This window comes from Tamandua tetradactyla, chromosome 1 (assembly GCF_023851605.1).
Source record: "Tamandua tetradactyla isolate mTamTet1 chromosome 1, mTamTet1.pri, whole genome shotgun sequence".
NCBI classification, from domain to species: domain Eukaryota; kingdom Metazoa; phylum Chordata; class Mammalia; order Pilosa; family Myrmecophagidae; genus Tamandua; species Tamandua tetradactyla.
This window is the reverse complement of record NC_135327.1, coordinates 28,474,021-28,489,331: the sequence shown is the minus strand read 5'-3', so window position 1 is coordinate 28,489,331 and position 15,311 is coordinate 28,474,021.

Genomic DNA, 15,311 nt, shown 5'->3' with positions numbered 1-15,311 from the left:
CCCTAAGCAGTGCTCCTCAGAACTGTCCAGATTAATAAAAACAAGGCAGCTGAGAAACCATCACATCCCAGAGGAGGGATAATGTGGGATCCTGCACCAGGAAAAGGGCATTAGGGAAAGCTAAATAAATCTTAATAAAGTGTGGACTTTAATAAATAATAAAATATCAATATTGATTCATTAATTGTGACAAATGTACCATCCTAATGTAACGTGATAGCAATGTGGGAAATAGGGTATATAGGAAATCTTCTGTAAATCCAAATCTCTTCTAAAATTAAAACACTAATGTGAAAAAAATGGAAAAGTCCTGTTATTTCTTTTTAAAAGGTTAAATCACACAGCCAGGCGACATTACTTAGGAGTTTTTAAGGTCACATTGAGTTTGGCGCAAGGAATTCTATCAGGGTCCATGTCTTTAAAATCTGAAAATATATCTGTTTACAGGGGGACCCGGAGGGGTTGCTAAATGAGTCTTCTATGGCTTCAGTAATAAATTGCCCCAAACTCAGTGGCTTAAAAAACACTAATTTATGATCTTACAGCTCTGAATGTTAGAATCCGGCATGGTTAACTCAAATCGAGGTGCCAGCAGATCTTCGAATCTCTCTGACGCTGCCCCTCCTGCCTTGCCCTTCCGAGGACCCTTGTGATTAACTTTGGATCCACCGGGATAATGCAGGAGAATCGCCCCGTCCCAAATTCGTAACTTAGTCACATCTGCAAAGTCCCTTTTGCCGTAGAAGGCGACATATTCACAGGTTCCGAAGGGAGGTGGGCGTCTTCACCAGCCGTTATTCAGTCCCCGACAGCTGGAAGGTGAAATCCTGGGTTCCAGAGAGGAAGACCAGAGTGAGGTTGGAAACATGCCTTCCAAGTTCTGGGCCTCAGTTTCCCCTCCCGTAAAATGAAATTTCCATTGCTCTATGAGGCCTCCTGCAAAGGCGTCCACTTGAAGGCATGCTTGCCGCCTGTTACCCATCCCCCCCCACAGCCTGAGATAGCACAGGTGGAGCAAGGGTAGTGTTTCACCCAACTGGGTTCATAAACAATGAATCGATTCTCCCCGCCAATTTTTGTTATTACTACTGTTATTTTAAATATGAGCCCATTCAAACTGAAATTGGTTGCCACAATTAAAACACTTAAATATTTTGAAGTCTGTTTAGCAATGCTTTCTAGCACCTTCCAGGGCAGAAGCTAGGGTCATCTTTGGCTTTGGAATCTGAGAAGCTTCAGTCCAAACCCACTGAGAGACCTTGGCTAGTCTCTGAACTTCTCAGCCTCAGTTTCCTGCTCTTTGAAATGGGGTAGTAGTAGCTGTATCCACCTCCTAGGCAACAGGGAGGATTCGGTAAGATAATCAAATAAATGTGTCAAGCACCGTGAATGGTGACCCCACAAAAACGTCTCCAATGCATCCGCTGCTTACACACTTTATTTTTGTTTTTTTTTTGGAAAAGTAAAACTCTCTCCTGCATTCCACGTCAACAGTTATACCTGATAAACCAATATTTGCCTTAACATCTCGCCTCTCTTTCCCTGAGAAGAAACATCAGAGCTTTTCAAACTGGGCCCAGTATGCTCTGAGCTGCTATTTAAAAACAAAAGAGAACAAAGCAAAATCTTCAACCAACAGGAATTTGTGATGGCATTTTCTCGAGGGATTTTGTTAATGTCACCGGAAAGGATCCGCCCCGCCCCCACGTTTAAATGGCAGCAATGACAGGGACGCTGCTGGGTGCTGTTCATGTGTTTTAGATTCCTGAAGGAGGTATTTATCTAGACAGAAGGAGAAAAGAAAAGTAATGACTGGGCATAAAGCAATGCTGGTCCTCTTTCCTTTTAGCATCTCCTACCATTTGCACCCAGTTGATAATTTGAAGCCCAAAACCAAAGTCTCAGTGGCCCATCGGGACAGCTCTGTGAAGACAGTTCAGCAGAGGCATTAAGACATGAGCTCTGGAGCCAGACTTGCCTGTGGTCAAGTCCCTGTTCTGCAGCATCCTAGCTGTTGCAACCTTGGGCAAGCGGCTAAACTTCTCTGTTCTTCCACTTCCTTATATGGGGATAATATATACATCCACCTTCCAGGGATGTTGCGATGACTAAATGAGTGAATTCATGGCAAGTGCTTTGCATTTTACCTGGCCCAAAGGCAGTGCTTTTAAAATGTTAACTATTTAGCTGACATTTTTTCCACTGCATGGAGAATTTGCTTAATGCATCCAGGATTTTTTCATCCTGAAAACAGAGGCCCAGTTTTTTTGTTTTTATTTTTTATTTTTTTAAGGCTGGGGAGTTGAATGAGGTTAAACAAGCAATTTCCACCCTCAGACTGGAAAAAATTTAAAAGTGGGGGTGTGGGGGTACAAAGAAATGGGCACCCTCACGTGTTGGGGGTACAGCTGCAGGAGAAACAGTGATAACACTGTCATTGTCATGGAGAACAGGATCTCAGTCACGGGAGGACACAGACGCATTTGCCTTCGGGGAGGCTGGCCGTGAACATGCAACAGTAAATGCAAAATAAAAAGGCATCGTCCCTCCAGCTGCCCTCCACTCTACTTCCCTTCATGTTTCATCATGGCCTTCACACACAGACACAGACACACACTCTCACACACACACACACTTGTACACAAATACACAAATACATTGACACACACAATCACACAGACACCACAGACATACACATGATAGATACACACACTCATACATACACACACTCACCCACTGAGACAAACACACACACACACATTCACCCACATTTGTTCACTGTTCATTGTCCTCCTTCCCCCACTGGAACACAAGCTTCACAAGGACAGGTCTTTCCTGCTTCATGTCTCTGTCACACACAGGTAGTGTCTGGCAGCCAATAGATAAATGTTTGTTGAATGAATACATGAAAAAGTCACCTTAATCTTAACCCCTAAAGCATTCAGCCCTTAACTGGACCAACATGATAGGGCTATGGGGCCTCATAGCCTGAGATGGGAGATGGCTGTGAACCCAAAATTAGTAGGAAAGTCTGCCGAGGGCAAACCTGGGTTTTGAGGACCACCTTGCAGCCCCTTCCCTGTTGTCTCTCTACAGTGTCAACCAAGCACTTGCAGTGAATGAAACTAGACAACTTAATAAATCTGGAAGCTAAACGTCCTTTGGCGGTAGAGCAGAAGACCATTGGCAGCTTCTAGCTGCGTAAATTAAAACAATAAGCCGTTTTCTAAAATACTTTCTAAACATTCACACACTTGAATTAACATCCAGCTCAAAACCCATCATAATACTGTCAACAGAAAACAGGGAAGCTTCTGCATGCCCCGCAAATAGCCCCTCACCCCCCTACTGCCTCCAAGAGACAATTGCCTTTTCCAGGGCCTTCTAGAAAGAAAAGTGCCACACAGCAAGCATCTCTGTCCAGCTGCCCCCAGCCCAGAGCCCACCCTCTGGGGCTGGGCTGGGAATACCCTCAGCCCTTTGCCTCCTGAGTCTGCAGCCAACCTCAACTGGTTTGGATTCGCCGCATAATCATTGCAAAGCGTTTTCTCTAAAAAAAAAAAAAGAAGAAGAAGGTGGCTGCAGCTGTAGTTAATTTACTTCTGATTAGTCTAACCTTTCCCCCCTGAGGAAGTTGTTTAGCAAGAGGAGAAAATGCGGTCACAATATTGTTTTATGACTGTTTATCTTCAGAGCTCAAGCGATGCTGATTGCAAATATTTATGTGCATTTTTTAAAATCTAGGCTAATGTTTGGAATGCATTTTTTTTTTTTAAATAAAAAGAGTGAAATCAGATTTCGGATGGACCTAGTAATTTGGGGGGATTTCAAAGTCATAAGCAAGTTTCCCCTAGCAGCCCACTGGGACTAATCGCATAAACTCAGCAATTAGGCGAACATAATCAAAACACCGAATATTACCTTTCTGCTTTTGAAGGCTTTTCTTGGTTTTAAATGTACATTATTAATGACTAGTGTCTAGAAATATAAGTCTTGGCATATTTTATATTAAAGGGGGAAAAAAAAACTTCTGCATATAAGAAATGCTGCTTTCATCTGAAATGATTTGTAAGTGTCAAAGAGAAAGCTCTAGACACAACTTCCCCACCCCCAAGTAGCTGCCCAAGGTAGGGTTTGCCACCCTGAGCAAAAATGCACCCTGCCTCTTTTCTAATTCTTTATTTCTCTTAAAAGGTATCTGTTTCCAGATCTGTTGTGCAGGTAAGTTCCTTGGCCTGTGAAGATGACTCATCTTCATGGCCTAAGAATGGGATTTATGTCTTGGGATCTCAGACATTTGAGTCACACTTTTGTGTGCTTGCAAACATGGATTTGCTGGTTGCTATGTGGCCATAAGAAAGTAATTTAACTTCTTAAACTCTTGGGTCTTCTGTAACATGGAGAAAATGATACTAGTACTCTGTTGACTGCAAACTGGCTTAATAAAAGAAGAGTAGGATTCTCAAGGTAATGGGAAGCTCAATGACAGCTTCAGGCTTAGCTGGATCCAGCAGCATCAGTGATGTCACCAGGCATGTACACTGTCTCCTCTTCCCTCACACTTTTTTCTAACATCTCTTTTTCACTGGGCCTCCTCCTCCTCTTCCACTGCAGATAGACTTGCTCCCTAGGGTGCAGAACATGTTTCTAAGTGGTGCTACTTTCACTTACCTCCTGCATCATGATGCTCAAAGGTAAGGCCTGTTCTCTTTCAGCTCCAAACTGAAGGAGCCAAGGGAACCACTCTGTTTGGCTTCAGTCATAGATCTACCTTGATCCAGGGCCTGTGGCAAAGGTAATGGAAGGCCATGGCTGGTCAGATATGGGTCTCTGGGACTTGGGTTCATGTCCAAGTTCCACTATTGACAGTCCCATTATAATTACACGGGAAGGAGGGATGGAGTAGGGGGATGCCATTCCCAGGGCCCACCTTGTGGTATTGATTCATTAGCACCCTGGAGAGCAGGGATGCAGAAGATGAGCAGGACGGATGAGGTCTCTGTTCCTTGTGGAGTTCTCATGGGTGGGGAGGGGGGAGACAGTCAATCCACATGTGAACACACATATACAGTAATTTCAGATAGATGCAACTAAGGCAATGCAACGGGATAAGATAGAGACTGCAGGAAGGGTGGCATAGCAGGGACAGTCTCTCTGAGGGGCTGAGATCTGAACGAGAGCTGGTGAGGAGAAGGAGCCAATCATGAGTGTTCTGGAGGAAAGGAGCTCAAAGGAGAAGTACTGGCCTGTGCAAAGGACCTGCGGCTGTGACGACCTTGGTCAGCCAGGGTCACAGAAAGAAAGTAGGAGCTGAGATTGGAGAGTAAGGACCTAGATCATAACTGGCCTTTGCAGCCATGGGAAGGAGTTTGGCTTTTGCTTTCGGTGCACGGGGAAGCCATTGGAGAGTTTCCAGCAAGAGAATGTGATAGGATCTTACTTATACCTTAAAGACCAGCAAGTGGCTGGTAGAGTTTGGACTGCAATGTTGTGTGGCAGACACTCCTCCATATCTGTTATCCCTTTTTACTTAGTTGTTAAACACTGAATTTTGACTGGGCAAATGGCCACCAGGAATAAGGATCACATTTCCCAATAGAAATGGAAGTCTAAGTTCTGGCTAGTGGGGTGTAAATGGGAATGTGGAGAATGACATTTAAGAAGTGTCTTTGAAGAGAGGTGTCATACCCTTTTACTTCCCTTCTTGCTTCCCACTGGCTAGAATGCAGATGCAATGGCTGGAGTTCAAGCAACAATTTACGGCCAGGAGGTATAAGCCATGAACTAAGTGTGGCTGTGTAATTAGAAAGAAGGGTCCTGGGCTCCTGATGACCATGGATCTACCCTACCTTCCCTGGACTACTTTCCTCTGGAAAGAGAAATTAGCTTGTATGTTTTCCAAGCTGCTGCCAATTGGGAATTTCTGTTATTTGTAGCCAAATTTGATCACATCTGATTGAGGGGATGGGAGTGAAAGCAGGAAGACCAGTTAGGAAGTGAGTGTACTCTTCCAGGCAAGAGATGGTTCTGGCTTGAACTAGGCATGATGGCAATGGAAGTGGGGAGAAGGGGCAGGATTAGAGAAATATTTTGGAGTACAGCATTTGGAGGATTTGCTGGTGGGTTGGTTGTGACTGGTGAGGGAAAGAGAGGATTCAAGGAGAACCCCAAATTTTTTGGAATGAAAAGCTGGGTGGGCTGGGTTGCCATTGACTGAGCTGCAGAGCTCTGCAGGAGAAATAGGTGGAAATAGGCATGGTAAACCCTTAAAAATAACTATTCTGACAATTGTAGCTCAAATTTTCACATATTACCCTTAAAATATTAGGATCCATTCCTTCACTCATCAAAGATTAGTTGAGCACCTATGATGTGCCAAACACTGGTCATTTGTCAGCAAACAAAACAATCATATCCTGTTAGGTCAGAGGAATGGAGAAGGGCACTGCAACTGGAGCTGCAGAGAATGTGTCCCCCTCCCAGCATGGCTTCTGGAACCGCCCATTCTGGACACCTGACTTCCGGAGAACCGCCCCTTCCAGACATCACCTGACCCACTTGCTTAAAAACTGCCCACGCCATCACCCAGGCGCTGAACTCACCTCCCTCCATCTTGGATTTGGTGAGCTCAGCCCGGGAGCGCAGAAATAAACCCGCCCGCTTTAAATTTCCTGGCCTACCGTCCTTCTTTCTCACCTTTTCACCTCCTAAACCTTTCATATCCCTGTCCTCCTGGAGTTAGCATCTGGTGGATCTCCAGTGGTTCCACCCTTTGGGCATTTCTGAAATTGCTTGTCACACTGAACGAATCTGTCCACTTCTTCAAACTTCAAGTTTTACTTTTTGTAAAATGTGCCTAAATGAGGGTACCTGTTTCAGTTTGTTAAAGCTGCTGAATGTAATGTACCAGAAACAGGTTGGCTTTTAAAACGGGGATTTATTAGTTTATAAGTTACAGTTCTAAGGCCATGAAAATGTTCAAATTGAGGCATCAAGAGGAGATACCTTCTCTGAAGACAGGCTGCTGACATCTGGGGTTCCCTTGTCACATGGGAAGGCACCTGGCAAGATCTGCTGGTCCTTTATTCCTGGGTCTTGTTGCTTTCAGCTTCTGATTCTAGTGGCCTCCCGGGTGTTTCTGTCTCTCTTTTCTGTGAGCTCTCTCTGTCTTTTATCCTCATAAAGGACTCCTGTAAAGGATTAAAACCCACCTTCAATTGGGTGGGTCACATCTCCATTGAAACAATCTAATCCAAATGTCCAAACCACAATAGGTCTGTCCCTACAGGAATGGAGTAAAAGAACATTGTCTTTTCTGGGGTACATGACCGCTTCAGACCAGGAAGGGAATGGTTATCTCATGAACTTGGGCTTCCTGCCAGGTATTCCTGCCAGTTTCCAAGTCTCACGTCTTCTGCCCGTAGTTGGTTTTCTGGCTTTGCTCTTTTGGAAGTGCTCTTAGCTCTCTGCCCTGGTGCCCGAGTGGGCCATACTGCAGCATAGAGATAAGGTTTGCATTATTCCCGAAAAACAGGTTCGTTTTCATTTCCAAAGGGTAGCTCCAGATTAACCAAAAAAGAACAAAAAAAAAAAAAAAGGAAAAAAAGAGAGAAACAAACAAACAAAAAGAGTAAAAATAAAACAGAAGAAAAGCCAGAGTTGGCCAGTTTGCCATGGAAAATCACTCTGAATGTTGAAGGCACTCTGTGCAGTGTTGAAGAGCTTTCTTTGAAATGAAACATTTACTTGTCTGCTTAATGCAGCGTTTTGTTGATTTCTCTCGATGAGACTCATGACAAATGGCATTATTCAAAAGCCATAATCTGTCTGGAACTGAAACAGTCAGAGCTTCAGTGGTTGGATCCGCCACCGATAATTGGAAACAGGGCCTCTCCAAGTGGCCTTCTACTGACAAAGAGAAAGAAAAGGAAAACAAGCACATTTATGGAGGACGGATGACAATGGAGGAAGGCCTGGGCCTGTTTTCTGATCCTTGAGCTCAGGAGTTTTATTCTCCTTTTGTTTAAAAGATCAGGCACTAGTGGACATCGAATGACTAACCTCACCGCCAGCTGTGAAGGTCATCCAGCTCCAGGGCCTTTTCTCCATCTTGATGTCACGTTCTGAGAGGCATCACGTGGGAAGATTGTGCATGAACATAGAATCTCCAGGTGGGGCTCAAGTCTTGCCCACACCCTCCCCGGCTGGGTCCTGGAACACAAGCATGTCTCCTGCTTCTCAGATTCCTCATCAGTGGGCTGAGGTATGAGCCTACCCCGGGAGAGCCAGTGACACGCCTCCCGGCTTGAGGGACACAGCCAGTATTTGGTAGTCGTGGATGCTAGTGATTTGCAGCTGATGAGTGAGACATCTCCATGACATGGAAAGAGAGCAAAAGGCCAAGGAATGTTTTGGTGGTTGTTTTAATCGCTTCCTATTCACTCTTTTGGCCAGGGAGGGATCCACCCTGGCATTACGGAGATGGCCAAGCCCACGACACCCGGAACCGTGTGGATGAGCTGGACAGCAGTTATTAGTCACATGGGCTCACGCCTGGGGTGGGAGGACATGGCACGCCACACAGGGCTGCCCTCGGGAGCAGAGGGAACGCTCAGGGGCTGTGGGAGGCAGGGTTTGTAGTGACGAGAGGGGGGATGCCCCTGGTTCCCACGGGAGGATGTGATTGGCTTGTTTGATTAATTCTGCGAACTGGTAAGAAGTGAGGCTTGCTACTTGGAGGTAAGCAGGAGCTGTGCCTGGTCCCTGTGATAAAAAGGGTCCTTCGCCTTCTCCGCGGGAGCAGGACCGTTGGGCGGGAAACTGGTGATTAGGCCATTTGAGGTCCTGCCGGTGTTCCCCAGATGCCAAGTCATGTTTAATACGTGCCTGAGTCTTAGACCTTACACCACGCGGGTGATCTGCGGTCCGTTCTTAGCATCCAATTTGGGGGAAAAAATGTTAGACTCCAGCTTATTTGCAGCATGCTAATCCCCCTTCCCATCCCCACAAGAGATGTCTGTGTCCTAAGCTCTGGAAACTGTGTATATCATCATCACAAACGGCTGTTGTTTGTCAAAGAGGAGTCAAGGTTGCAGGTGGAATCATGGTTGCTAATCCTCTGACCTTAAGGAGACTTTCCCGCATCATTCAGGTAAGCCCAATACAGCCACACGGGTCCTTAAAAGAGGAGAGTCAGAAGGAGGTGTGAGTAGGGAAAATGTCAGAGAGATGTAATGCTGCTGCTGGCTTTAGAGATAGAGGAAGGCTCCCCGAGCCCAGGAGCGTGAGTGTGAGAGCTTCAGCAAGCTGGAAAAGGCAAGGAGGTGGATTTTGCCTTGTGCCTCGGGAAAGGAACACAGCCCTGTCTGTCAACACCCTCATTTTAGCTCTGTGAGACCCTTACCGGACTTCTAACCCACAAGACTGTGAGAAAAATTCGGGTTGATTTAAACCACTCCGTTGGTGGGAATTTGCTACCGCAGTACAGGAAACAAATGCAACGACTTTGAGGCAGTGGCAAGTCAATTGTTTTTCAAATCCCCTTCTGTTTCCATGTGTAAAACCCTAATAGGTTCTAAAAGAATCGAGTGTACCCACTTGCAACTCTTGTGCATCACATGACAGCTCATTGATGCGAATGTTTTTTGGAGGAAAAAACAAAACTTGTGTTAAAAACAGGAAATTGGTCCATACCAAAAAAGAAATGAATTGGGATATAAAAAGTTTAGCTCAGTTTAGAATTGCCTCAGTTTAGAATTGCAAAACTCTGCTGCTTCAACACTCTCCCTCCATTAGCATCTGCGAAATATCGCGCACGTATAGAAGGACGTATAGTCTCCTATTTTACATTTCAAATTGAATGCCGTCTGCCAAAGGTAAATCACGCACTCCCTTTGCTGGCATCTTTAGAGCTATCAATTATGCACTGACGTTTCAGCGCATCTAGGCGCTGGATTATTTACTGCCACCACGCGAGATTGAGACGTGGTGAGAATCTGGCCGTAAGCACAATTCAGAATTTCGTATTCAGATGGCTGAGGAATTAAGGCATTTCTGGAAGTCCATGGGCTGACGTGGCACCTGTCATTGGCCTCCTGGTGTTCCACTGTGGCCTGTGGCTTGCTGGACAGTCCCAAACCCCAGGTGGCCCTTTCTCTGCCTCTCCTTTCCTTCTCAGTTCTGTTGTTAGTTTTCAAGGCCTGGAGCTACTGCTTTGCCAACTTCCATCTCTGGACTTCGGCGCTGGGGCATTGGGCTTTTAGAGAGCCTCCCCGGCATCCAACGCAAACATATGTCAAGAGGAAGGCGGCTCATCAACAAAAGAGTCCACGTGATGGCTTAAAAACAGTCTGTGCTGGCTTATGACACGCGAGGCATAAATTAGATCATAACGGAGCGCGTTTGCTGACAGCACGTGATGACAGGTGTTGTGAATAAGTTGGCACTGGGGCCACTGCCCTCCACAGCAATTGTCAGTCACGGCCACTCTCCCGCCCCTCTCCCCCGCCCCTCTCCCACTAATGGGGATGCCTCATCTCACAGTGAGCAAAGCACAAGCCGCTGGATCCAGGCTGGAAATGGGGCTCCAGTGCATCTCCTGCTCCGCTGATGAAAATGCCGTCGCGTCTCCCACCTGTGGCTGGGCCAAAGCCTCTCTCAGGTGTGACATCATGACATCAGGCCCCATGCACCTGTGCAGGTAGCACCCTCATGCTGACCCCGGCGTCAGTACCTATGTTTGCTTACTCGGCCAGCTGCCCAAGTGCACCTAGAGTGCAGAAGCAAAGCTGGGACAGCATACAAAGAAAAGAAAAAAAAACACATGGAGGAAAGACTCTGATAATTGATATACTTTTAATAGACTATGTTTCAAAGCAGTTTTAGGTTTACAGAAAACGTGCAAAAAGTACAGGGAGTTCCCATATGCCCTTCACCCCCACCCCAGCTCCACCCACAGTTATCATTAACATCTTCACATCCGTGTGTGCTTTTATTATCCTTGATGAACCATAACTATACGTTGTAATTCACTAAAGGTCATAGACTGCATTAGGTGATTTGTACTGTACAGTTCTATGAGTTTGGACAATGGCATAAGTTCACATGTTCACCGTCAGAGTTTTATACATACCCCCAAATGCCCCAGGCTACTCCCCTGTTCCTTCCTTCTTGTCCTGGAATCAGTGATCTTGTTCTTGTCTCTGTAATCTTGCCTTTTCCAGAATGTCATAGAATTGGATCATGACAACTGGTATTCAAAAAAAAAGCATCCAAGTGATCATCTGGGAAATTTCAAAATTTTGTTGGATTTCCTACTTACACCATGGTTCAGTATTGTATTTTGAGATTGTGGTTAGCTAAAGCACTGTAATCCTTAGGGCTTCCTAGAATGGTTTTCGGGGACTGAGAAACCTCAAATGCAGAGCTCTTGCATCCCCTCCCTCCTCCCTGGGGGCAGCCCTCTCCCTTTCCCTCAGTAGCTTCCCCCCTGGCTTTTCACCTGGCTGCCTGCCTATCCTAGCTTCACTCGGGGCATATGCCTCTGTTAAAACTGGCCTGCTCCAAGGCTCCCTCCTGGGTGGACTGGAATCTCGTCCACTCTTTGCTTGACTGCTGTCTGTCTCCCACAAGAGAGAACAGAAGCCCCTTGAGGGCAGGGGGCCCGTCCATCTTGCCCACCACGACATTTCCTTACGCCTGGCCCAGTACACGGTGTGGAGGGTAAGCCTTGGAGACGTTTGCAGAGAGAATGAATGGACATCAAAATCAAACATGCCCATGGTCTGGACATACAGTCAAGGCCCTTCTGCTCTGATCCTTTGCCGCATGATGGCTCAGGAAGAGTAGTGACAGATGTCACATTATGTGGGCCAGGTTTCGCCTGGGCAGAGCCCAGCAGCCCCAACCCTGGACACTTCTTGTGCTCTGCTTGGGCCATCACCCACTCCAGCCACAAAGGCCAGCCCTGTCTGTGGTGGAGGAGCTTCCAGCTTCGGTACCGAATGGCTGGCTGAGGTCACTTCCTTCACAGGACCTTCCTATTCCTGCGCTCTGGTCACCGACTCAGAATGGCCGAGATTGGAGCGAGAGGGGCTGTGCACAGGGTTTCAAAGGACTCGAAAGCACAGGGCAAGGCAGTGTAGCACTAAAATCAAACAAACAGCAAGTCCTCTCCACCAGGGCCACAAGACACTTCCAGATTCGAGACTCTCAGAAGCAACCAGCAGAGCCGTCTTTGGACGAACATGGCTGTCCAGGCATGGGGTACAACCCCAGCCACTGCACCAGATGGAGCTCATTTCTTTTTTTCTTCATACGCCATTGAAGTAGCTATTATGACCATACCTAGTTTATGGAGTAGGACAATAATGACATTGAACTTTAGAGAGACCAAGAGGCTTGGTGGAGATACAAGCTTTATGGCAGGGAGGGGAGGAAAGGGCAAGATTTTTACCTAGCCAACTCCTACCTAGGCTTTACAACCCAGGCTCTGGGGCCCTGCAGATCAGCATTCAGGGAGTCCTGGAAACACCCAAGGAACAGAGAAATAAGCACCCACCTGACATCTGGACAGGGCTTTACAAAAAACGCCCAGGGAGGAAGGAATGTTCTTATTTCAATCAGAAAGTGCCACTCCTGACAACTGTAGTCCCAAAGAAGAAAGGGGGAGTGATATGGGTGGAGAAGCCAGTTTTATTAATTTGCCAGACCATTGCCAGTCACATTTCATATGCTTTATCTGAGCCCAAAGCCAAGCCGTCTTGCTCTCTGATGGTCCCCCCTGGGATGAAGAGGTAGAAAGAGTTCGGAGGACAAGAGACAGTGGGAAGACATCATCACAGACTGACCACCAGGCTCCCATCCGCAATATTTCTTGGGCCCTTGCTGTGAAATCCCATTGCCAAAGAGTCATTTGTTTTCTTCCTCCCGTTCCAGCAGACTGAAGTATTCCTTTGGGGAAGGGATGTTAACCACAGACCTGCCTTGTGGCTCTGCAGACAGGATAATGCGCAAGCAGAGCTTCCAGTAGGACCCAGCAAGCGCTGTCCAATTGAGCCTTCAGGCAAGCACAGGCATCCTTTTCCTTTTTCTAGTCACCATATCATAAATTTGTTTTAAAAGTGATTAAAATGACACACAAATCTTTGAAAACCCAAAAAAGAAGCAGGTGACATTAATTTTAATAACATAATTTATTTAATCCAATACATCCAAAATATTATCATTTCAACATGTAAGCAATGTAAGATTATTGATGTTATGTTCTTTTTTTTATTGATACTAGGCCTTTGAAATGTGATGTATATTTCATAGCGACACTGCATCTTGATCTGAGCACTAAATTTTCCATGAAAATAGTTTATCTCTATTCAGAGTTTGTAAAGCTTGCAGTTGAAAAAGCAGATTCACTCACTCAAGTAGTTCCAAGTATGTTTAAATATTTTCCAATAACTGGATTGTCAGAGTCATTAAAATTCAAAAAAATTGAAAATTCAGATCCTCAGTTACTCTAGTCACATCTCAAGTGCTCTATAGCCACATGTGGCTGGGGGCTGCCGCATTGTACACACAGGTCAAGAACTTCTAGGAAGTGCTTTGTAAGTGATAGGTATTATTGTTGTTTGAAATAGGAGAAAAAGAGGAAATGGAAAATCTGTCATCCTCGACCCCAGCAGCGACTAGACTGGCTCACAGAGCTGGGTGGTTTCGTGTCCCCCATCCACAGGGAAAACTCGGGACCAGCCCACTCCCTGCTGGTCAAGGGAAACTTTCTCTTGGCCTTAACTTGTTTTCCTCCTCCAGCACTTCCACAAGAGGTTTTCTGCATGAAACACTGACCCAAGTTAATTAAGAGATTGGACGGCAGGGGCAAAAAAAAAAAAAAAGACTTCAGACTGAAAACTAAGAATCACCCGGCTTATTTTATCACTGGAAGATCACATCAACAACTTCCTCCAGGAAATTGCAAAGGGAAGTCATTATCCAAAAAATGGGGGGAGGGGGAGCCCTAGCCACATGAACCCCAGATGCAGGGCAGGGTGGGGGGCAGGGGTGGGTGTTTACTGGGTCATTTAACCAGGTTCCCATTTTTTAAAGTTTCCTTTTCCACGATTATTTGTTGACCGTAATTGTTTCCATGCCCATGAGATGCGTCCTGGGCTTCCTCCCACAGCCCGGCAATGGGGTTGGGGCGGGCTCCCTCTAATTGCCTGTGTTCCTGCCTTTTCCCTTGAGTCTCCAGGGCAGGCCCATTCCCACATATGCTTCCAGAACCATCTTAATAGAGGGGCAACAGCGCCCAGCTGACGACATATGTTCAGCTGCTCACCGAGGTCGGCCAAGCGTGCAATATCACGTTACATGAATGGGGAAGGTCAGTCCCAAACAAGCTGCTTTTTACAAGCACTGGCTTAAGGATTTGCTGCTAAATAGGGCTTCCATGGAAGGGAAAGGGGGGTAACGGGCTTCTTGTCGAGCCCTGTTCTCTGTCTCGGTTTTGCATTGATGAGAAAGTTTTCGGTCTCCCAGGACAACGCTCTGTTCAAGACGCCCTCTGCGGGCCCTGGGTTTCCTGGGCCCAGGTTAAACATCTGAGCCAGGGGCAAGTGGAAATGTGGGTGGGTGGGTGTCTCCGCCCAACGGCCAGTGGCCTGGATGTGGGTCATCCGGCCGGGAGCAGGCTGGGGGAGCACCCTCCGGCTTCTCAGCTGGCTGCACAAACGCGCTTATGCTCCATTAGCTCCCGCGCAGGCCTGAGGGGCAGATGGCGGCAATGCAGAAGAGAGAAAGAGGGAGGCTGTGGCTTTTCTCACCTGGCCTGGTCTGGGATGGATGTGGGCAAATGCAAGGCCATGGCTCACCTGCTGGGGCCCGACAGTCCCCCTGACCTACAAAATGCACCTGCACAATGTCATGGAAAACATATCCCCAAGTATCTGTGACGCTCCCTCCAGAAGTCTTCCCCAGGGAACACCCAAGGTCTGGCAGGGAACACTCTGGGTCTGGCCTGGAGAATATTCCAGACAGATCAAAATGGCTTTCGGGTCATTTCAATACAAAATGCGGATGAAAGCATTGACAGGGGACTCCCTGCATTCTAGGTGCTGCACAAAGGGCTTTACATGGACGAACTGGCCTGCTCTTTCAACAGCCCAGCAAGGCGAGCATGATTTCTTAGTCCATGGCAGAGTTGGGAAAATGGAGGCAGAAAGACAGACATAACTTGTCAAAGGTTTGCTTCTGGCCAGGTACCCTTTCTGTCTTCTCATCCTAAATAAGCACACAAACATTTCCCTCCTTTCCTTCCCTTC